Below are 23,325 nucleotides of genomic sequence, written 5' to 3'. Positions count from 1 at the left end.
TTTATGAAAAGTGGAGCTGAGGGATGCTGATTGCATCTACAGAGGCCTTTTAAAAGGCCTCTTCATCTTGTATCACTTCAGATGAAAGGGCTTAGCGTAACTACAGGACACAGCTAACCGGCACAGCTAATTAGGTGTATGGCAATAATGCTGTTTTCACAGCAGCACCGATTTGCAAGGCAAAACTTTCGGCAGGTCTCCCTTTTCCCTACGTACCAGGATACCTTGAGTCTGGAAAAGGGTTGTGAGGGTTAGGACAAGGAGAGACAGGCCCGGTCTAATCATACCTGCCAAGTCTCCCGCTGAAAAATGTGGGATCAGCAGCGGCGCGGCACCACACGTTGCATAGAAGCAACTTCCGGGGCCGCTCTGACTATGTGCGGGCACCGGAAATATGGCAGAGCGGCACCGGAAGTCGCTTCTACGCATGCCCCTGCGGCCACCACCAAGATGGCCGCCGGGCATGCGTGGAAGCGACTTCCGGTGCCGCTCTGCCCGATTTCCGGTGCCCACACATGGGCCGAGCAGCACCCAAAATGGAGGCTCCCTGACAGGTAGGAAATCCGGGGGATTTCCGGGATTTTCCTCCATTCGGGAGAGCAGCGGGAAATGGATTAAAATCCGGGGGTTTCCCGCGAAAAACGGGATACTTGGCAGCTAAGGGCCTGATCCACAGACAGATAGCCATGTCATTTGCCAAGTCCCAGACACCAGGTGTCTGGTCTAAGTATGGCTGTTTCTGCAGGGTTGTCACGAGTCCTCTTTTTCCAGGACATGTCCTCTTTTTGGGGATTAAAGTTTCTGTCCGGGCATATTTTCAAAATTTGGCAAAATGTCTGGGTTTGTTTTGTTTTGTTTTTTAAAGTGGTACCTCGCAAGACGAATGCCCTGCAAGACGAATTTTTCGCAAGACGAATGCGTCTTGCGATCTGATGGTGACTCGCAAGACGAATTCGTTTTGCGGAAAATTCGACTTGCGAATCGCGGTTTCCCATAGGAATGCATTGAAATTTAATTAATGCGTTCCTATGGGCAAAAATAAATAAATTTCAATGCATTCCTATGGGAAACTGCAATTGTAAGAAGAATTTTTCACAAAATGAATTGACTCGCGGAACGAATTAAATTCGTCTTGCGAGGCACCGCTATACAGTGGTGTACTCGCTATACTCGCTAGATGAAATTAATTCGTTCCACGGGTCTTTTCTTATAGCGAAAAATTCGTCTAGCGAATCCCATAGGAATGCATTGAAAATTTTTTTTTTTGCCCATAGGAACGCATTAATTGAATTTCAATGCATTCCTATGGGAAACTGTGATTTGCTAGACGAATTTTTTGTAAAATGCATTCGTCTAGCGAGGTAACCTCCGCTCGAAAAATCCTTTCGTTAAGCGGAAATTTCGTTAAGCAGGGCATTCGTTAAGCGAGGCACCACTGTATTTGTTTACAGTAACCCAAGAAAAAGGTCCTAGTGCATTACACTCAGATCCAAGGCACCCAACAACAGAGCAGCATCTTAAACTAGCGGTGGTCAGGGGGTTTGGAGTGCCATTTCGTCGGTACGCAGAGGACACCCAGCTCTGCTTCTCCCTTGCATCCCAACCAAGTCGTGGACCAACACACAGAGACACTGATGGGCTGGATGAAGGCCGGTGAGCTGAAGCTTAAATCGCAACAACCTGGAAGCGATTTGGTTGGTGGTCCCCAGGTCAGGAATTCGGTAAATTGCATGTTCTGGATGGGGTTGTACTCCCTGTGGAGGAACAGGTGCGGTACCCCTGGATCTGTCGCTGGAGGTGACTGCAGTGGTTTCAGGGGAGCCAGCCAGCAATAAATCACACGGAGTATGTGAAGTTAACTCTTTATTAGAAGAAGCAAAGTTGGCCTGCTCAGGGGTGCAGCGACGTACAGCAACGCTTCTCGTTAGGCTGTTCCTTTCTGTTATTGTTCCTTTAAAAGAAAGCAACAAGACGCAGCATAATTTCCTTTTACCGCCAGTTGCTTGGGGCACCTGTGCTAGCATATGAGTAAGGCTGTGTGAACTCTCAGGGCCATATACCCAGCTGCTCATTTCTTTTTTTTGCCACTGCTCTGCCTTGCTATTGGCTGATGTTGTCTTTACACTCACAGTGTCCTTCGTTCCGTTTGATAACACCCCAGCCTTTACCTGCTCCGCACCGTTCCTTATCGCACACGAAGTGATGCCGTTCCTTTAGTTTGGCCTGGCGTGACACTCATTTGGGACATTTCTCCTCCTGCTAAGTTCTGTGTTCTTTATTTCATTCCTCTACTCCTGAAATATTGCCACTGAGCTTCTGGGAACGCAAGGGGAGCCTGCCGGATCTGGCCAGGGACCCATCCGGTCCAGCACTCTGTTCTTACAGTGGGCAACCCTGTGAGAAACTTGCAAGCAGGATTCAAACACAAGACCACTCCTGTGGTTTCCAGAAATGGGTGAACTTTGTAGGCAGCATTGTCTACACGGACTGGCAGCAGCTCTCCAGGAATTCTGACCGGAGTCAGGAATTAAACCAAGGTCCTCCTGTATTTTCTTTTCTGGCATTTATGGATAGAATTGTAGAGTTGGAAAGGGACACCAAGGGCCATCTAGTCCAGCCCCCTTGCAATGCAGGTATTTCAGCTAAAGCATCCCTGACAGACGGCCATTTGCTTAAAAACCTCCAAGGGAGGAGAGTCCACAACCTCCCGAGGGAGACCATTTCGCTGTCAAACAGCTCTTGCTGTCAGAAAGCTTAGTCGGAATCCCCTTTCTTGTAACTCATAACGAGTCACCCGGAGAGCTTCATGGAGAGAGTGGGGATTTGAACCCTTGTCTCCCAGGTCCTAGTCTGACATCTAACCACTGCGCCACCCCTGGCAAGCCAGTTCCGGCCTTTGCACACGCGCACACCTCTTTTTATTTTTCTGTTTTTGGAAATGCTGCTTGCTTGCTACCAGAGAGGTGTGCCGTTGAGTTGGGAATTTCTCCTGAGCCATCATCATCAGCCTTGCAACTCCCAGGAGCAAATGACAGCTTCCCATCTTCCTATTCTCTTCCCTTGGCCCTTTCACCTGGAGTGACTTGTCAGAGTAGGCAGCTAGTTAACTCAGACAGCTTTATAGGCAGGGCGTTCGCTCGCCTATTAAAGAGCATTAATGGATTCAGGCGTGTCTGCCTGCTCAAAGGACAGCATCATTTGGAACCATGGGCGGGTCTTTCGCTGCCCTTATTTGCCAGTTTTTGCTGTCTTTCAACAGGGCTGACAGATTAGCCGAGCTCTCCTCCCTAATGGTGGTGGAATCTGCACCGAGCCTTTAGGGGGGGAGAACATATTCAAGTCCTTAACTCTGCCCCCCGGGCTCAACTGGCTGTTGGGGGTCCAGTCACAGCCACTCTTGTCTACTGCACATCACAGCAGTGAAGTGCGCAAGACATGTGCCCAATGGTAGGAACTCAAGTATAGAAGCTAGGCGCAACACGGCTCCTTAAAGCAAGGTTGCAGTCGCCAAAACGGAACATCTAGTTGCCATTTTTGGTCAAGGTGGCTCTGCTGAAAAATAAATGAAGGTCTGACCGTGATTGATTATCAGTTAAACGTCTGGCTAGTTCAGATGACAACCTTGATCTAGGTTAAGTGCTTTGAGAACTTAAGGAAGCAAAGTCAGCTGATTCTGGGGCAGTCCACCTATATATCGGCCTGTTCCATGCTCTTTTTCCTAGCGGTGACATAATGTAAGAATATTCTTCACAGCTGTGAGCAGGGCAGCCATGTGGGGTAAATGAACAATTACTGTATAGTGGTACCTTGGTTGTCGAATGGCTTAGCTCCTGAACAAATCGGCTCCCGAACGCCACAAACCTGGAAGTGAGTTTTTCGGAAGCTGAACATCCTCCGCGGCTTCCAATTGAGTGCAGGAAGCTCCTGCAGCCAATCGAAAGCTGCGCCTTGGTTTTCGAACTGTTCCGGGAGTCGAGCGGACTCCCGGAATGGATTAAATTCAACAACCAAGATGCCACTGTAGCTGTAACCATAGCTCCCAAGTACCCCGTTTTCCCCGGGAAACCCCCCATTTTTACTTACCTTTTCCCGGCGTTCCCCTGTATCACTTCGTCTCCTGTTTTTCTCCGTTATTTTCTCCTGCCGGCGGCCATTTCCCCCCCCTGTTTTGCCCTTCTATGGGCACCAAAAATGGCCGCCGCCTTCGAAAGTCGCATCTACGCATGTCCGGAAGTGCATAGACGCGACTTCCGGTGTTGGCGGCGGCCATTTCTGGTGCCCATAGATGGGCAGAGCGACACCGGAAGTTGCGTCTACGCACTTCCGGACATGCGTAGACATGACTTTTGAAGCCACCGGCGGCCATTTTGGGTGCCCATAGAAGGGCAAAGCGACACCAGAAGTTGCGTCGACGCAACTTCCGGTGTCACGCGGCTGCCGGTCCCGGATTCTGCAGTCCGGGACTTGGAAGGTAAGGCTGTAACTTTCATCACAGAGAGGGCAGTGATTTGGGGGGGGGGGGTCATCTGGGCCACAATAACTTTATCTATTTTGAATGCCGTTGACTGTTTTGATTTTATTAATTTATCCGTTTGTTTTGGCTGCAAACACATTTGTTTCTTAACTGATGTGCTGTCCACCTATTTCATTTTTGTGTATGTGTTTAATTTCATACCGTGTGAAACCCTGGGGAGCCACTGCCGCTCAGACACCACTGAGCAAAGGAGGCAGGTGGTCTCAACATAGAATCATAGAACCCCGTAGTATTGGGAGGGTTGACCCCCGAGCATCATCTAGTCTAGTCAAACGGCCGGAATCTCAAATCAAGCATCTGTAGCAATGGATCTCCCTAGGTTCTTGTGTTCCTACTTCCCCCGAGTAAATTGGTTAGGTAGCATCAAGCACCGACTTGGAAGCGTCACACCCTGGCGTGCATGACCTAGATTCTTGTGACCTTCCTTGCCCGGGACTTGTGTGTGCGATTAGCCGAGTTGTAATTCTCAGTAATCCCTCTGTCCGTTTTCTGTCCTTGGGTGACTGGCATCTGTTGGAGATGAGCAGCGTCAAAAACACTGTGGGTTTGGGAAATAGTCCTGATTGGCCGTACGCCCTGCCCCAAATGGTGTTGCTCCCTTGACAGCCGTTCCAGGCCTTTCGCAGGGGCACACACCCCGGTTCCTATTGCAGGAGCAGCAGCTATGAAGTCATTCACATGCTATGCTAATTCTCTCGGCTGGGGAAGTGCTTTTGCAAGCGGAGGAGGAGGAGACAGGAGGGTTGGGAGTGGCCTTTGGCTCGAAAAGTGGGGAATGGAAGCAATTGAGCAGCAGCCTTCCCAATCCCAACCCCGTCACCTTCCCCAAGGCAGAGTCGGGCGGGAGGACCCAAAAACTTGTTTCTGCTCTTTGATCCTCCATAGCAGAGCGGAGGGGAGTTTTCTGTGATGGTTCCCCCACCCACCTGATCCCCTTTTGATTACGGCCTGTAATGTGGTTTATATGTGTGCCGATTTGCCTGGAGTTTTATAAGAACCATCGCCTTCTCCTTGAATTTTCCCGGAGGCTGGAGCCCTGTAGACCCAGAACTCTTAATTAAAGCAAGTTTCTGTGAGTTGAGTTGTCTGTGAGAAATTGCCTCTTTGCAAGGCTGCACCCAGCACAATTGAGCTTCACCTCCAGGAATTACAGGTGTGTGTGTGTGTGTGTGTGTGTGTGTTTGAATTGTGTGTTTGAATGCATGTGCATATACCTTCTTGACAAGGCTACTGTCGCCCTTGGTTTTACGCAGATCATTTCCAGGATTAATCATTTTGTGTGCGGTGTTTTTTATTATTATTACAGTGGTACCTCGGTTTAAGAACAGTCCTGTTTACGAACGATTCGGTTTACGAACTCCACAAAACTGGAAGTAGTGTCCCGGTTTGCGAACTTTACCTCCGTCTAAGAACGGAATCCGAACGGTGGAAGGGGAGCGGGAGGCCTCCTTAGGGAAAGCGCGCCCCGGTTTAAGAACGGTTTCGGTTTAAGAACGGACTTCCGGAACGGATTAAGTTCGTAAACCAAGATACCACTGTATTGCTGTACCCCAGAGACAACTTGTTACAGTGGATGGTGTCATGTGGCAAGGATGTGTCTTGATTCGATAGGCAGTTCTGATCAGGGAACTTTCAATTCACCAAAAAGCAACTCTTAGGCCTGACTACCTCTGCAGATGCGTCATATCAGCTCTGAGTTGCTCCTCTTCCCAGGCATTCTGGTTTCTTGAATAAAGAGCTTGGAAGCTGCCCAGCAGCCTCATCCTCTGCCCTGGGGCTTCGTCTTGGATGTGTATGGGCTCATCCCCATTAGAGCCACAGGACCACAGAATTGTAGAGTTGTAACGGGGGTCCACAAAGGCCATCTAGCCCAACCCCTTGCGATGTAGGAACTATGGCTCTGAGCTATGGATCTTCCCCAACCTTGGCTTGACTACAGTGTATAGACGACTGCAGCCTAGGTTTAAGGTGCCAATTGGCGATTAGCTAATATATCTGACTTTCTCACACTGCCAAAGAGCAGGGGCTTGGGGAGCGCAGCATTTGGGGAGCGTGTGGTGCAAATGTGCAAGGTGTTTTGAGCACTCAGGCACTTGGCAGACTCTGCTGCTCATGGGGAATTGCATTTCTAGTGTTTTCCTGTGCTCCACAGTCCGCTTCACGCGGCCTGTGCTCCTCATAACATCGCAGTTCTCAGAAAACCAGCACGGGAGTAGTTGGAGTGTCCACCGGCTTCTATTTGCACAGAGATAGCTCTGAGGAAAACACCGTGGCAGGAAAAACAAATACATTATTCATTTGAACCTTCGATCCCTGAGTCATTTCCTATATATATATATATATATATATATATATATATATATATATATATATATATTCCTATTTATACCTTTCTGTGCTTACAACCCCAGGTCTATTTTCGGCACCAAAGCTTTTAATCCTGACGTCGTAGTGTCTGAATGCAGGTAGCTTCTAAATGGGTTTACATCCGTTCCGTGATTCAGAGAAAAGGGGCGAAATGGGGGGGGGGGGAGAGAGTGTGGATCTTGACAAAAGCACATCGTAGTTTTGTATCTGCAAAATGGAAAAAGGTGAGGCTTCGTGCAAGAGGTGTAGAAAGGTGTCTCTAGACCAGGCATCCCCAAACTTCGGCCCTCCAGATGTTTTGGACTACAATTCCCATCTTCCCTGACCATTGGTCCTGTTAGCTAGGGATCATGGGAGTTATAGGCAAAAACATCTGGGGGGCTGCAGTTTGGGGGTGCCTGCTCTAGAGCATACGGTGCCCCCTTTTACCATTGGCCTTCACACTGTCAAATTCCCCCTTCACAGAAGTGATCACCCACGCCATGAAGCTGCCCCAACCACCATTTCCTGTTACATCCAAACCAGGAAACCACCGTGAATACTTTCCAAACAAACCAGGCTCTGTAAGCCAACAGGTGACTGACCACGCCAGGTAGCTGTAGCTAACCTTTGTTTCCTGTTACATTCAAACCAGGAAACGATGGCTCTGCAAACCAACTAAGCCATAGCTTCATATTCTGACACAATTCATAGTTTAACAACTGTTGGGGTGTTAGTCGGGGGGGGGACCTCAGACTCGGGGGCCTGAAAGTCACCCTCCAAACCTCTCCATCTGGACCTTGAGTATCTCCCCAGGCCCCACCCCTTGCCCAAGCCCTACCCCCTCCTGTCCCTGCTTCTCAAGCCACTTGATAGTTTTTGCCTGACTGGCCCCAGCCTGTGAGTCAGGTTTCAGATACAGTATGCTTAACTCTGGCAGGAACAGAGGCTTATACTGAATCAGACCATTGGCCCACCAGGTTCAGCATCGTCCGCAGCAGTCCGGCAGCAGCTCTCTGGGGTTTCCAAACAGATTTTTCCCCCAGCCTTAACCTGAAGGTGCTGGGGATTGAGCCAAGGCCCTTATGCACGCAGAACGGATGTCCCACCCCAAGCTATACCCCAAATAATGCCGTCATTTCAAGGATTTCGCAAGCAGCTCCTCCTGTTCTGTCTTCTTACGTCTCTCTGTATAAGATCCAGTGGCACGTGTTGTTTTCCCCCCCTGCTCCCCATGTAACATGGCCTGGATAAATTGCTCCCCCGAAACGTCACTGTCACCATTCCCCAGGGGTATTGCGTGAGGGTCAAGGCTCTTAAATTTGATCCAGGTGGTAAGATTCCCTATTCCGATCGAAAGAGCCTGGGGTGGGCCCCACAGTAGCGATTTCCTTACATGAGAAAAATTTGGAGACCCAGCGTGAGGCCTTGGGCTCCTCATTCGCCGGGAGCGATCGCGGATGGGGGCGTGGAGGGCGGGCGGGCGGGCAGTGGTAACCCGAAACATGGCCAGCGTGCTACGTGCCGAGCACGTTCCACACTCTGGGATTAGGAGCTCTGGCTGAGCAGCTTGCAAACTGCAGCCCTTGCCCGTAGCTTCTGCGAGTGGCGGTCCTAAACCCTGCTGTTGCACGCTGTGGTTTGTACCCGCACATAACTGCAGGCATGCCCGTTGAAAGCAGCAGAGCCAATATGTGCACCAGCGTGCATAAATTATGCAGATTAATTGGCATGCCCCGCCAAGTTTCGCATCAGTTACCATTCATAGAATCATAGAATTGGAAGAGACCACAAGGGCCATCCAGTCCAACCCCCTGCCGAGCAGGAAACACCATCAAAGCATTCTTAGAATCATAGAGTTGGAAGAGACCACAAGGGCCATCCAGTCCAACCCCATGCCGAGCAGGAAACACCATCAAAGCATTCTTGACATATGCCTGTCAAGCCTCTGCTTAAAGACCTCCAAAGAAGGAGACTCCACCACACTCCTTGGTAGCAAGTTCCACTGCCGAACAGCTCTTACTGTCAGGAAGTTCTTCCTAATGTTTAGGCGGAATCTTCTTTCTTGAAGTTTGAATCCATTGCTCCGTGTCCGCTTCTCTGGAGCAGCAGAAAACAACCTTTCTCCCGCCTCCATATGACATCCTTTTATATATTTGAACATGGCTGTCATATCACCCCTTAACCTTCTCTTCTCCAGGCTAAACATGCCCAGCTCCCTAAGTTCATCTCGCTTGGAGACCCAGTTCATACCCAGTTCATCTCGCTTGGAGGAGTGGAACAAAAATAATGCATGTCGCTGAAGCCTCATAGTGGCTATGGGGAAGTTGCCGTCTGGCTTCTGAGATTTTGCCAGTGCCCCGTGTGGTGTCGAGACAACATCTGCGGAGGCCCCTTAGCAAAATTATCATTATTATTATAGTAATTATTAATTGCATATAAGTTCCACCTTTGTTCTCCAAGGGCTTTGAGGTGGCACACATGGTTCTCCCCCTCCCTGCAACAACCCTGCAAGGTAGGCTAAGCCGAGACCGGCCCAAGGTCACCCAGGGAGTTTTGTGCATGGGGGATTCGAACCCTGGTCTTGCAGGTCCTAGCTCGGCACTGTTAACCACTACACAAGATGAAGGCTTGCTGCGAGGGAGATTTCATTCAAAGTTGGAGGAAGCCTTGTAGGGGATCTAGTCCTACTTGATGTATGCAATGAGAGGTTGCAGGTCCCAAATAATAACATACTGGAGATTCCGAGTCACAAGGTGGTTAGACTGGCCTCGACCAGGACCAGGGCCTTCTCAGTACTAGCCCCGACCTGGTGGAACGCTCTCTCTCAGGAACTAGGGCCCAGCGGGAGTTGTCATCTTTTCGTAGGGCCTGCAAGACGGAGCTGGTCCGCTTGGCCTTTGGACTGGTGTTACCCTCCCCTAAGGCTTTATCCTACAGATATTTAAATGAGGTTGCACTTGTAGATTCCTAATCTTAAAATTGAATTTTAACATTGTATTTAATCTGCATTTTAATTGAATTGTTTCTTTTATGCTTGCTTTGATATTCCTGTTGTTAGCCGCCCTGAGCCCGGTCTTGACTGGGAAGGGCAGGGTATAAATAAAATAATAATAATAATAATAATAATAATAATAATAATAATAATTATTATTATTATTATTATTAAATAGAGAGGCTTTCTGACCTCTGCTCAGTGATCTCCAGTAAGGACGAGCCCCATCCCCCACTCCAGTGCTGGATTCCCAAATAGGCACAGTAGGCACAAGCCTAAGGGGTCTCATGACAGCGGATCAAAATAATGTTGATTTGGTATTAGGAGATAATTTTCAAGGCCCCCCCCCAAGTTTTGACTGCGTAGGGGGCTCTACTGGGTTTAAATCTGACAATGAGCCCCCCCTCATCAAAATAATTGGACTCAAGGAGGCTTTGTGAAGTAGTTGAGTCAGATTAATGGTGTCTGACCCAAAGTCACTCTGTGAGCTACGTGACTGAAGAGGGATTCGAACCTGGGTCTTTCTGGGCTCAGCCCTCTAAACTACCAAACTGTGTGTGACGTGGGGCGGGGAACGAGCGCACTGGGTCCAGCTTTGTGGCCCTAGACAAGTTGGGGGGCAGCGTCTTGCAAAAAAGAGCCCCCTCCTGTACTTCTGGGCTCTGGCCATATTCATGCCGTACATTTAAAGCATTGTGATGCCCCTTTAATCAGCCATGGCTTCCCCCAAAGAATTCTGGGAGCTGTAGTTTGTAGAGGGCACTCAAGAGTTCTTAGGAGACAGCCATTCCCCTAGAGCAGGGGTCAGCAAACTTTCAGCAGGGGGCCGGTCCACTGTCCCTCAGACCTTGTGGGGGGGCCGGACTATATTTTGGGGGGGAAAAATGAATGAATTCCTGTGCCCCACAAATAACCCAGAGATGCATTTTAAATAAAGGAACACATTCTACTCATGTAAAAACATGCTTATTCCCGGACCATCCGCGGGATTGAGCCGCATCTGGCCCCCGGGCCTTAGTTTCGGGACCCTGCCCTAGAGCTACAACTCCAGAATTCCTTTTGAAGAAGGATTGATGGTTCCTTCCATGAATTGTAGCTCAGGGAGGGGAATGGATGTCTCCTAAGAACACTTAACACACTACAATTCCCAGAATTCTTTGGGCAGAAGCCAGAGCTATTTAAAGTGGTACGATAGCGCTTTAAATTTATGGTGTGGATGTGGTCTACATCGTGTAGGAAGCTGTCTTCAACTGGGGCGGGATGTTGGTTGGATCCTGCTTTCTCACCCCCACTCCTCTGTCCTGCTTCCAGATTGCTATAATGGCCCCTTCAATAAGTGTGTCCTCTCCCTTCTTCACAGGTGTGGTGGCCAAGTCGAAGCTAGCAGCGTCTTCCATTGAGGAAAGTATTTATGGAGCCTTGCGGATATTCATCGGTTGTTCCTGGAGACGAGAAGAATTTTGCATGGGTGTTCAGCGTTTGGTGGTTGTGGTTGTTTTCTTCAAGAAAATATATTATTAATGGTCATTATTTGCTAAGAGAAGTGGGGCCTCCCAAAGGCATCACAGTGAGCTGCTGGCTGGAGACGTCAAGAAGGCAAAGAAGGGAACTCTTGAAATCCCACCCAAAGGAGAAATCGGAAAACTTATCAAGGGTGGTGACAGGGAAAGCGGAAAAGTGCGTGTAACAGAAATGACAGAGGACTCAGAAGCACCTGTGTGAATTTAGAGGCCCTCGCCAAACCAGCGAGCAAAGATTATCCTTGCAGGTAACAGAATCTGAACCCTCCTCCTTTATATGGCGCATCTCTATTCCCCACACCTGGGGCTAGATGCATACCTTTTGTCAGATTATAGTGCTGCCTCTGTTAACATTTTTTGTTTGCCCCCTTTGCCCAGATGCTTAAGGCACCAGACATGTCCTTCACCCTCATTTTATCCTCTCTGTGTTTTTCAAATAAATAGCCCCCCGCCCCGATCAACGCCTCACCTTAACGTACACAGCCACGATCATTCTCCTATGTGCTGTCTTGTTTGGAAATACAGTCGTACCTCGGGTTGCGAACAACTCGGGTTACAAACTGCGCAAACCCGGAAGTGTTTTCGCCGCGTGTGTGTGCGCAGAAGCAGCATGCGCGAAAATAGCGCTTTGCGCATGCGCAAAACGGTGGTTTGGGCCTTTTTCGGGTTACAAACTTTTCGGGTTACGAACTGCAACCCAGAACAGATCGCGTTCGTAACCCGAGGTACCACTGTATTCTTATATCCAACCAACCAAACAAATAAGGCCACTATAGACACCTGGAGCTTGAAGAAGAAAAAAAAGTTCCCTCGGTAAGGCAGATTTTGAATGGGCCTGGGGTCTTTCGAAAAAGTAGCGTTGATAGATAACACACCCTTTTTCTCCTGTTTGTCTTTAGCGCAGGCTGACCAATGTAGCTGCAGTTTTGCACAGCCGCCGCTCACAATTTTAAGGCTGCCATGTCTTCCAGAAGCATTTTTCAAGAAAGGGGCGGGGGGGGGGGGGGAGAGAAAAACCTTGCGACATTTCAAGGGTAGTTTATATAGCTCACATGTTTAAAGGATAGTTTATATAGCTCAGAGGTTAACCGGTTCGCATGCTGCCCAGCAAACGACCCTTCACAGCTGATCGCAGCAGATTGTTCTGCGATGAAGCCAGGGAGCAACTTAACAGCTTTCAGCGAATGCTGAAAGCATTTGCTGGAGAAGTGAGCAAGGGTACTGGGTGAGATGGTCCAAAGGAAGCAGACAGGGGGAAAGTACCAATTTGGTAGGAAGAGGGCAGAGCCTCCCCTGCGCCCAACAGATCTATCAATTTAAGGCTGTGTGTACATTGCCTTTTCCCCACAGATTGGATGCAGAATGAAAATGCAAGTGGGGAATATTATTGATTAAGGACCCCACACCTGCTCCCTGCAGTCTCAACTGTAGACTATTATTATTATTATTATTATTATTATTTCCCTCCCTTCCCCCTAAGGTCCCAGGGCATGTTACAACAATTGAAACACAACATTAAAAGGAGTTTAAAGCAACTTAAATGGCAGAAATAACTGAATGTTTAAATACACTGGCATCATTAGTATCCGTCCTGAGGCAGAATTGCTTTGAAACTTTGCATCCTAATCACTTCTGGCATTTGACCATTCCTCCGCAGTGTCCGCCAAGGGCCGTAGCTCAGTTGTAAAGGACCTGCTTTGAAGGCAGAAGGTCCCAGGTTCAGTCTCTGGCCAGTGTGGCGTAATGGTTGGACTTAGGACCTGGGAGGCCAGGGTTCAAATCCCCACTCAGCCGTAAAGTTCATTGGGGGCAATCTTGGGCCAGTCACCACCTCTCAGCCTAACCTACCTCACAAGGTTGTTGTGAGGATGAAAACTGCTTGCCTGAAACCCTGGAGACCTGCTGCAAGTCATTGTGGGCAAGCTCAGATGGACCTCCGTATTTTTGTATACAGTGGTACCTCTGGTTAAGAACTTAATTCGTTCCGGAAGTCCGTTCTTAGCCTGAAACTGTTCTTAACCTGAAGCACCACTTCAGCTATTGGGGCCTCCTGCTGCTGCCATGCCGCCGGAGCACGATTTCTGTTCTCATCCTGAAGCAAAGTTCTTAACCCGAGGTACTATTTCTGGGTTAGTGGAGTCTGTAACCTGAAGTGTCTGTAACCCGAGGTACCACTTTATATCCCCTGCATTGCTTTGTCTTTGACCTGTTGGGAAATTACGGGTAGGTGGTGTGTGTGTGTGGTGGCCAGGGCCGGATCTAGGTTTGATGAGGCCCTAAGCTACTGAAGGTAATGGGGCCCTTTATATGTCCAGCTGTCCACCAGTGTGGTGTAGTGGTTAAGAGTGGTAGACTCGTAATCTGGGGAACTGGGTTTGCTTCCCCGCTCCTCCACATGCAGCTGCTGGGTGACCTTGGGCTAGTCACACTTCTCTGAAGTCTCTCAGCCTCACTCACCTCACAGAGTGTTTGTTGTGGGGGAGGAAGGGAAAGGAGATTGTTAGCCGCTTTGAGACTTCTTCGGGTAGTGATAAAGTGGGGTATCAAATCCAAACTCTTCTTCTCTTCATCAACAACAAATTCTCACTTTTTTGTGTCGAATATATGCTATATGGTAATTTATGGACTTAAAGCCATTTGCACATAACAAAATACTGTATGTATTTTATCAAAGTAATTGTTGAACTGAAATACAATTAAGAAGAAGGATATTAATAGTGAAATGCAATTAAGAAGAAGTACTGTTTATTTTTGGGGGGGGCCCCAAGAGCGTGGGGCCCTAAGCTATAGCTGGTGGTGGCCTATGTTTTCCTTAGATAAAACCAACTTGATGACGTGAGAATGGGTTGCTTGTGGAAATTCTGTGAGGCGGGAAGTTATAAACACCTTCAGCTAATAGAGTTAGGAAGAAACAAATGGGATCTTCAAGTTAATGGAGGTGAGGCTCCCAAAATTCTCACACACATCCTGCCTCCTCCAGTGATTCTAATTAGGATACAGAACAAAGGCTGTTGTTAGCTTTGGATGGGGAAATCACTGATGGAATGCAAGCCTTCCATTGACCCAGGATCATGCCATAGCCTGCTTTTGAAGGAAATACTCTGTCCGCCCTATGTGAATACAGTGGTACCTCGACTTACGAAGGTGATCCGTTCTGCGGCGCTCTTCGTAAGTCTAAACCTCCGGATGTCAAAGCATCCATTTTGCGCATGTGCGAAGCACGATTTTTCGCTTCTGCGCATGTGCAGACCGTGCACGCCGCTTCTGTGCAGGTGCAGAATGCGTGCACGGCGAAAATACTTCCGGGTTTGCCGACTTCGTAAGTCGAAACCTTCGTAAGTCGAGGCATTCGGATGTCGAGGTACCACTGTATAATGAAAATGCAACAGTTTGGAAGTTGCATAGGATGGGAGATAATAATGGAGTAGACCATTACTGATCATCTTAAATGCATTTGTTGAGTCTATTGTTTGCCTTTTAATGCTACAAGGTTGAGCCCTTAAAAAGCAGAGTGTTTTAAATGTAAAAGGGTTAGGTAAAGGACCCCTGACAGTTAAGTCCAGTCGCGAACAACTCTGGGGTTGCAGCGCTCATCTGCTTTACTGGCCAAGGGAGCCGGCATTTGTCCGCAGACAGTTTTTCCGGGTCAAGTGGCCACCATGACTAAGCTGCTTCTTGAAAAACCAGAGCAGCACACAGAAACACCGTTTACCTTCCCGTCGGAGCAGTACCTATTTATCTACTTGCACTTTGACATGCTTTCGAACTGCTAGGTTGGCAGGAGCTGGGACCGAGCAATGGGAGCTCACCCCGTTGCGGGGATTTGAACCGCTGACCTTCCGATTGGCAAGGCCTAGGCTCAGTGGTTTAGACCACAGCGCCACCCACGTTTTAAATGTAATGTGCAGTAAAAAAAGAAGTAGTAGTAGTAGTAGTAATTTGGAGTGTGACAAATAGCTCTCAAGAGGGCTTATAATAAACAAATACAGGGAAACTTTTAACAAGATGCAACTGGAGAACGTCATCATAGTTGTGTGCAAACTTTCAGCGTCAGTTCAGGGTTTTCACCTCCTGCACAGATCCTGGTATCCTGTCCCAGAATTTGAACTTGCTGGCATCTTTCTCTGCATGATTTTAAAGCAACAGTGCAGTCCTATACCTGTCTACTCAGAAGTAAGTCCCACTGAATTCAATTCGGCCTGCTCCCAGGTGAACGGGTAATAGAACTGAAGCCCAAGTTTCTAGTCCTCTGGTTATTGCTGTTATTTTTGCAGAGGAAAACTTGGGAACCCATGGGCAGTGCTTGCGAGGGCAAGAAGGGGAGGCTTCCCAATGGTCAGTGGACAGAGAGCTTAGAGACACTCTGAGCTTCAAGCACCTACTCTCTTTGTAGCTATTATTCCAGGAGCAGCTGGTTGGGTGAGCCTTTGCCAGTCACCAGACCCTCCAGCTAGGTCACTGTAGCAGACCAAGATGGTGAGGGGAAGGGGTGCTGTTGGTGCCATGCAAACGCACCGGCAGAGCCAATGCAGCAATCCTGCCAGCGCATTCACACTGCGTTGACCTCACTGCTGCCTTCCTCTTCCCTCTCTCTCTGTCCCAGTATATTGCAGTGACCTGAACAAAGCGCTCAGGTGGGCAGCATAGCTTCTTTATTAAATCCGTTGCTCTATTACTCTCTGTGTGCTCTTTGACTTAGATTCAGTTCGTCGTCACTAGCAAAACTGGAATAAATCATGCAAAGCAAAGGTAGACATTTGCACTGCCTGAATGATGAATTCACTTTAAACCCTGTTGATTTATGTTAGGCTGGATAGCTCAGTCAGTAGAGCATGGGAGTCTTAATCCCAGAGTCGCGGGTTCAAACCCCACGTCAGGCCAAAGATTCCTGCATTGCATGGGGTTGGACTAGCTAGGATTTCAAGGCTGTGGAATCTTGTTTTGGTGGTGTCAAAACCTTGGTGAAACAGTTCGGCTTGAACCCCGTTTGAGCTTGTTGTGCCTCTCCTCCCCATGACAGATAGTGTGGCACTTGCTATTGCATCAAATTGGTGTGTGTGTGTGTGTGCGCGCACACACACACACACACACACACACACACACACACACACACATCCACCTTCCGTTCCCCATCACCCTCCTCCCTGTCCTGTTCCCCAGGTACGCTTAGCTTCAGCAAATGAATTACCTTGCTCATTTGCTGCGAGTTCTCCTGCAGCCTGCCATATGTTTGAGCCTGATAGAGATGCTTATCTGCCAGGGCTAAAATTACCCAGTGAAGGATGACATTTCTTATCAAGGGCTTTGCTGAATCAGACAGAAGTGGTGTAGGGCTGTGTGTGTGTGTGTGTGTGTGTGTGTGTTGGAAACTGGTGCCCATCCCCAGGAAGTTGTGCTGCCAAGAGGACCTTGCCCTTTCAGAGTGGCAGAGCTTCCGATCCAAGAGCTTGTTGGGAAAACGTGCCTGGTTGTAGCCACAAAATGCAAACAAGAGGATACGTTCCGACAGCAGCTAGGATTCCCTGAGCACAAAGAAGGAAGGAAGAAGCAGCTCCCAGCAAAGAAGAACTATGGAATTGGCAAAGCTAACAGCAAAAATGAGAGAACACAGTGAGGACTCCTTTGGGGAAGAATAGCGCACTGTTAAGACCTTGTTCGTGGGAGACAATCTTACTCAGCTACGAGTAATCGCCAAAGAGAAGAGTCATTTTGCCGGTAACTTGGGAAAGTGCCTTATGCAGAATCCGACCATCCAGCTCAGTATTGCTATTCACACTGAGTGGCAATGACTCTCCAGGGTTTCAGAAAGGCGTCTGCATGCAAAGCAGATTCTCTGCCACTGAGCCACGCATGGGCCTTTCCTCTTAAATTTGAAGGGATGCATGGATGTGAATCCTTGCATTTATGACCATCTGCAGCAGAGCCCTTTCCTATCCATAAAGGGCCAATAAAGCCGTTTAACACCTACAGTGTTAAAACCATAGGCATCAATTAAAACTGGGCAGGCAAACAATGGAAAGCTGCCTTAAACTGAGTCAGGCTGTTGCTGCATCTCACTCAATATTGCCTGCTCTGGCTGGTAGTGGCTCTCCAGGGCTGCCGGCAGGTGACGCCCCCCCAGCCTTACCTGGAGATGCTGGGGATTTGAACCTGGGACCTTCTACAAGGGCTCCACCGCTGAGCCATTAATTCCAGAGTTATTGATTCCCACTTAATAGGAAATACTGTAGTGGTAGAATCTTCCCCAACTTGGGTATCAAAAGTTTGCTTTTGGAGTCACCCGGAAAGGAATATATATGACACAATACAGGGCAAAATTAGAAAACGTGTTTGTGTGTGATATTTCACCTTCTCATTCCAAATTGGGTGGAGGTTGTACATCCTGTGCTTGCATTCTGCTAAAAGCAACGAGTGAACACTGCTGGCAGGTTTGTTTGGTTTTGCACAAGCTGTGTCTCCTGTTGCTGGGGGTGGGGGTCTCATTGAGGAACACCAGCAGAAAGCCTCTCTACCAGCTTCACTATTTCATCTCCCCAAATTGTGCCTGGCACCTCCTTGCTCCCCAGACTGAGACTGCACCACGTAATAGTCCCCACCCCACCTGTTCTGTTCAGGGCCGGCGCGCCCATTAAGGCGAACTAGGCAGATGCCTAGGGCACCAAAATGGAGGGGGTGCTGGCCAGCCAGCCCACCGCCTGTCGCCCCCCCCTGCTGCCTGGGGCTGCCTCCTCTACGCCCTCAGCTGTTGAGTGGCTTCAGGCCGCTCTCCGGAGGAGTGCGGGGTGCGCGAGCCTGGGGCCGCCTCACCCGCCTTTCAGCCAAGGAACTCTCTCTTTTTTCCATCTTTTTTCCCTACTTTTTATTTTTTTCTATTTTCTATTTTTCTATTTTCTATTTTTTCTAAAAAAGGTCAACAACTCTGGGAAATTGGGGGGGGGAGGGGTTGTGTGTGCCAGAAGGTGATCTCGCCTAGGGCGCAAAAAACCCTAGCACCGGCCCTGGTTCTGTTCGTTATTCACAGTCTGTCACAGTTGCCCCTGAGCTCACAGCCTTAGCAGATCCAGATCACTGCGGATCTCTGCAGGGAGGCTGAGATCCCTGACAGATGAGGGCTGTTCACTGGGGATCATTTGTCTGACGTGGGGGACCAACAGCCCTGCGATTAAGAGGGTCTTGCTCTACTGCCTGAGCTATCCTGAGGCACTGCGACAATAGATTTTTTAAAATCACAGTTCAGTCTTGGTAGTTGTGCTACAGGGAGCAGGACAATGTTGGAGGGAGCGTATGCCTATCCGCCAGTTGCTGGAAACCACAAGAGTTTTGTTGTGCTTCCCAAGAGGCATTTGTTGGCCACTGTGAGAGCAGGATGCTGGACTAGATAGTCCTAGACTGGCCTGATCCTGTAGGGATTGTCTGATGTGCTTCTGCAAGGCCACGGGTCAGCCCTGCTCCGCTGCTAGTGGCATTCATCCACAAACCACAACGTTGCAGGTGTGTGTGGAGGGGCCTTGGCAGCTCACCCCACATGGTGGGTCGGGAATAGTGCTGGCGCACACATTGCGTTGCTCATTCTCAGGATCTGTGCATCTCCAGAGGCGCGCAGAGATCTTTGAGCATCTGTAAAAGTCGTGCGTAGAAGCATTTGAAACAAACATGCGTTTCTGAACTGGATCGAGAAGATAGAAACCACAAGGGTTTGTGCTTTCTTTCCTTTTTTATAGAAATGATAAAGTATCAGAGGAGCGAGTGAGTCACATTTCCTTTCTCTGAGTGCGTTCTTCCCCTTGTGCGATCTGCAGCAAGCGACTGAGGTGTTGAGAAGTTGGGGTCAGGGTTTTCCAAGACGGTCTTCTGAATGAAGGATCCAGCAAGCGTGAGCCTAGGCAAAAGGGCAAGCAGATTGGGGGGGAAACCTTAACTTTCTGACCTTCCTGTTGACCTTGCACGGAAAGGTGAAAATCAATGAGCATCAGAGGCAAGAATGGGGGGGGGGGCAAAGGAGGCAGGCTCCCCCTCTAGCACAATAAACAGAATTGCAGTAGCACCCTTTATTTTGCAGGCTGAAAGGGGTTTGCTGTTCCTTGTGTTACGGCACTCTTGGAAAATGTTTTTAAATTACTTGTTTGTTTTATATACCGCCTTCATCAAAAGATCCCTGGGCGGTTCCCAAGATAAAAACTCAAATAGTTTAAGCAAAAACCAACAAAACAATAACCCCCCCCCGTCCCATAAACACATTTAAAAGGCTGTGGAGTATTAATTAGGGAGGAAGTCATTTTGCTCACCGGCTGCCCCTGGGGAGGGATGGAGGATTCCAGTGATGGAGCCCATGGGGTCTTTCACAGATGAAGCCCCTCAGGCACACAAGGGGAAAACAAGGTCATACCCACTGGTCACACACACCACTGCCTCACCCCACTGGCCAGCTAAGTTCAGCATGTACAACTTGCTCCTTCCCCATTTACCCTGAATGCATATGGTGGCCGAGGGGGTGTGGTCAGCCATAGTCCCTCCCTATGTTGCTGGGAGGCATGACCAGAGTGTGGTCTGTCTGTCTTTCTGTCTCTCTCTCTCCCTCTCTCATGTGTTCACTAAGCTCTTGATGGGATTTCTGCACCGACTGCTCACTTTGAGACTTTGCAAGCTCAGTCGGTAGAGCATGAGACTCTTAATCCCAGGGTCGTGGGTTCGAGCCCTGCCTTGGCCAAAAGATCCCTGCATTGCAGGGGGTTGGACTCAGTGACCCTCATGGTCCCAGCTCTACAGTTCTATGGTTCTGTGCTTATTCCTTGCCCCATTTGAGAGTTATAACTGCTTGGGCAGCTTATGAAATGCACTCTGGAGCATTGGCTCTGTGCCAGAAGGTAGGCAGTTAGTTTGCAGAGAGTATAGAATCATAGAATTCTAGAGTTGGAAGGGAGATCCTGGGGATCATCTGGTCCAACCCCTTGCAGTGCAGGAATATGCAGCTGTCCCATATGGGGATCGAACCTGCAACCATAGTGTTATAAGCACCATGTGCTAACCAACTGTGTCCAAACAAAATAAAAAAGTCCTTCCAGCAGCACCTTAGAGACCAACTAAGTTTGTCATTGGTATGAACTTTCGTGTGTGTGCACATGAAGAAGTGCATGCACACGAAAGCTCATACCAATGACAAACTTATTTGGTCTCTTAAGGCGCTGCTGGAAGGAATTTTTCAATTTTGCTTCGACTACGTCAGACCAACACAGCTACCTACCTGTAACTAGAACTGAGTCCAGTCCATCCACCCCCTGCCTTTTGCAAACTTTTCTGGAAGTGCTCAACGGCTGCTGTTTGGGAGCGGGTCTCTTCTCAACACAAACTCCTTGCAAAGTTGTTCACTTACTCGATTGCACTGCCTTCACTTGCTGCGTCATCGTCTACAATTGCTATCCCTGTATTCCAGAGTCAAGGTTATGTAATGAGAAGACAGAAGAGGCAGGGACGGAAGTGCTTCTTCGCTTCTTAAGCCAGAAGTTTTCAACCTTTTAAAGTCCACAGCTCCCTTGACCAACTGCATTCTTTCTGCAGCACCCCTGTGAGGCTCAGGAGCCCAGTTATGTCACCTGTTGCCTGCAGAGATAACAGCCTCACCCTTTTTTAACACCCTCCCTTGGGGAGTGTGCCCTCAGCCTCCTCTCCTCTCCCCTTGGGAATCCTCCAGGCAGCTGCCGCCGCCATCTCTGGTCTCTGAGCTGCCCCCCCCCTCCGTCCCTAAAAGGGGTGCCTTCCAGAGGCACCATTCGCCTGGGGAGCTTGTAGCCGGGGCTGCTGCAACAAACAGCTGTGCAAGCCTTTGGGAGGCAGAGACGTGAGAGGGCATCAGAGGAGGGAGGGAAGGAGAGTGTTGCCCGCGGCACCCCGACCATCCTTCAAGGCACCCCAGGGTGCCACAGCACACTGGTTGAAAGCCACTGTCTTAGGCTATTGGCTCTTAGGCTGCTCTTCTTTATGCTTTCTCAGGTTTTAGCTGAGACCTGCCCCAGCAGCTGTGAAAGTTGCACAGCAATTCATCTGACAAAAAACGTGACTCAGTTCGGTACTCGGGCGTTGCACCACCCTGCATAAAATGAAAGTATTATTCTGCCCTCGCACCTTTACATAATTCATCTAACTTAACCGGGCTGGGCTGGCGGTTGCACAAGTAAATTTTTTTATCATTTCTGCAAGAAGCGCAGGGCAAAAACACACTGCACCTTTCAAACCGCGAGCTCCTGCCGGTTCCCATTTGCTGATTGTGACTGTGGGCGGCATGCTGCGTACACTCGGGGTGTGTGTGCGAGAGAGGAAAACTTAATGCAAATGGAAGCCGAGTTTAGAATTTCCCCCAGTCATGCGATGCTGCCTTACACAGAGTGAGAGCCTTCATCCTTCTAGCCCAGAATTCCCCAACCTGGTGCCCTCCAGATGCGTTGGACTGCAGCTTCTACCAGCTGGGAGTTGTGGTCCAAAACGTGAAGAAGGCATCACATTTGGGAAGCCTACTCCAGTCCCAAAACCTCGATCGGCTGCCTCTCTCTAAGGGATCAAGTAAAGGAAGTTTTCCAGCTCAGCTCCCTGTGTCCCTTTTCAGCTGGTGACTTGGAAGACTGAACCCAGGAGCGTTTGCATCCAAAGGGTGTGCTGCTGCCCAAGGATGACGAACAGCCGATTGACCTCCAGGTGGACTACAACTCCCATCATCCCTGACCGTCGGCCATTCAGACTGGGGCTCATGGGAGTTGGAGTGCAACAGTATCTAGAGGACCGCAGGTTGTTTGCCCCCAATTCCAGCCACTGACTTACAACCTGTTAGCATTCGAAACTCGCCGGTCGCCACTTGCATTTTGCAACGGGGGCGTTACCATTGCGAGCAATTCGAGAGGTCCTGTCTCTGCGTATGGCGACGGAGACTCGAGATGAAAACGCCTCTCCCCCCTGACCCCCAAGTGAGATCTCTTGCTTCCCCCACCGCAGCAGTAGGAGGACTGCCTCCCCAAGCACCCCAAAAATGAGATTGCTGGCTGCTGAACTTCCATGTGCTTATCTATCTCGGATCTTGATCTCGCTGTTATTTGTAAATAATAATTATTCAGATGACTTATGGATTTGGCCACTATTACAGGGGCTGAGCCCCGTTTATGTTTGTGGTGTCCAGTTAAGAACTGCTTCTTAAAACGTGACTTTAGCAATGTGTCACTGATATGAATTTTGCATTAGTTCACGTGTTTTTTTTAAAAAAACAAATAGAAAATGCGACCGAAATATTTTGGGGTGGGGGTGGGGAATGGGGGACATCTTGAGACTAGATATTCTATTGTGGCACCTGTAGCCCAGGTTTCAGGTGCTGTCTGGCAAATATCTCATCTGTCTGAGTTTCTGTGCATTTCTGCTTCTGCCTTTGCGGTCCGGCAGAGGATATTTGTCCTCGCGAGACTCTCTCTCTCTCTCATGAACAAGCCGCTCAGTGCTTCAGCGCTTCGGTTCTCTCAACGCTAGGCTCTCCAAACATGGAAGGTTTTCCGGGACACTCCCTTGCCGACCTTCGAAGAAATTGAGCGACAGCCACATTGCGCCTTTGCTGAATCAAGGCTGCTGACTGGGAGATAAGCATCTCTCATTAACCAAAGGCGGAAATTAATAAATGGCTGCAAACTTCTGGGTGAGAGCTATATTTACACTGTCAGCGCAGCAGGTTTAGAAGCTGCATCACAACTCTGATGTGTGCAAGGGGAAAGCCTTGGCATCTCTCTTGGCTGAGGTTCAGGAACCAGACACCAACAGAGTGCAGGCATTGCCGAGGCATGAACTGTAGCCCTAAAGACTCAAATTCTGTGGCTGGGGTTTTTATGTCGGTTTAAGCATGGGTGCCTAAACATTCTCGAGCTGTGTAAGCAGCTCAGGGTACAAGAGTTCTGCTGAATTTT

At 49.1% G+C, this 23,325-nt stretch overlaps 1 long non-coding RNA gene across 2 annotated transcripts in view; it reads left to right on the top strand.

The window, feature by feature from the left end:
• LOC118089976 (uncharacterized) overlaps nt 1-23,325 on the top strand; it is a 146,165-nt gene that overhangs the window by 102,953 nt on the left and 19,887 nt on the right. Inside the window, exon 3 of one of the 2 annotated variants that reach the window (XR_004693207.2) lies at nt 11,236-11,643. This is a non-coding gene — a long non-coding RNA (uncharacterized LOC118089976). Of the gene's footprint in view, nt 1-11,235; nt 12,379-23,325 lie in introns of those variants that run through there. The other variant, XR_009557982.1, reaches the window with a different exon arrangement.

The sequence above is a fragment of the Zootoca vivipara genome, chromosome 8 (assembly GCF_963506605.1).
Source record: "Zootoca vivipara chromosome 8, rZooViv1.1, whole genome shotgun sequence".
Classification (NCBI taxonomy): Eukaryota; Metazoa; Chordata; class Lepidosauria; order Squamata; family Lacertidae; genus Zootoca; species Zootoca vivipara.
This window is presented reverse-complemented; position numbering and strand designations above follow the sequence as displayed.